Here is a 1071-nt window from a genome sequence, read left to right as displayed (position 1 = left end):
GGAAAATAAGTCTGTTTTATCTCTTTTTGAAAATCTATCTGTATTTTTATGTATTCAATAATTTCTATTCTTCTCTGTTTGGTGATAGAAAAAAAGAGTTAATAGTCTTTACTAAAGAAATGAATCACAGCCGGGCAGTGGTGGCGCATGCCTGTAATCCCAGCACTCGGGACGAAGAGGCAGGCGGATCTCTGTGAGTTCGAGGCCAGCCTGGTCTACCAAGGGAGTTCCAGGACAGGCTCCAAAGCTACAGAGAAACCCTGTCTCGAACAACCAAAAAAAAAAAAAAAAAAAAAAAGGAGTATGTATCCTAAGCAAATTTCTTTGCGCATCTCTTTGCTCTATTATGGGAAACAATTGAAATCCTTGCACCTCTTCCCCTCTGCTGGTGGCTTCTCTGATACAAGCTTGTTAAGGAGATTCATTACTATTGCTATGCATCTGCTTCACTTTTGGAGTGCTCTATACCATAGGCGGATCTAAACCAGCTATTACGGTAGGAAGAGAATTGCTCTTTGGACAAGAGTCCTGGATCTGCAGAGTTTCTAGTCTGTGTGATCGCAGGGTTACCATCCTCAAGCCTTTTAGCTCCTTCTGAACCTCCTTATTCTGTCCCTGTCTCTCAGCATGGCTGGTTGCTAGATGAAGACTCCTCTTCATAGTCTAAACCATTAGTATCTGACTGATTGTAACTCAGTTCTATAGAAGCATCTAACAACTCATCCGGTGGTGCAGAGGGAAGTACCTCCTGCTGGTCAAGATTTAAGTCCAACCTTCCCTGTGTTAGCATCCTGAAAAAAAGCGTGTCTAACAGGGATGCTTTCTGGTCCATAATTACAATAATGTTGTTGAGTACTGTGCTCAGAAAACCGAGGGCATATCTCCTCTATAAATTCTAAAAATTCCTGTATCTGATGCTGCTGTGCTCTTTCTCCTCTGTCCTTTAAAATATCTCCAATCAACTGTATAGCCATTTGATGGCTTTTTACTTGCCCCATATTTCTATATTTACAAATTTTACTCCCAATATTACTGTCCTGCTTTATCCTATACTTCTTTTTTTTTTTTTTT

This window comes from Microtus ochrogaster, chromosome 10, assembly GCF_000317375.1.
Source record: "Microtus ochrogaster isolate Prairie Vole_2 chromosome 10, MicOch1.0, whole genome shotgun sequence".
Classification (NCBI taxonomy): Eukaryota; Metazoa; Chordata; class Mammalia; order Rodentia; family Cricetidae; genus Microtus; species Microtus ochrogaster.
Note: the sequence above shows the minus strand (reverse complement) of the source record.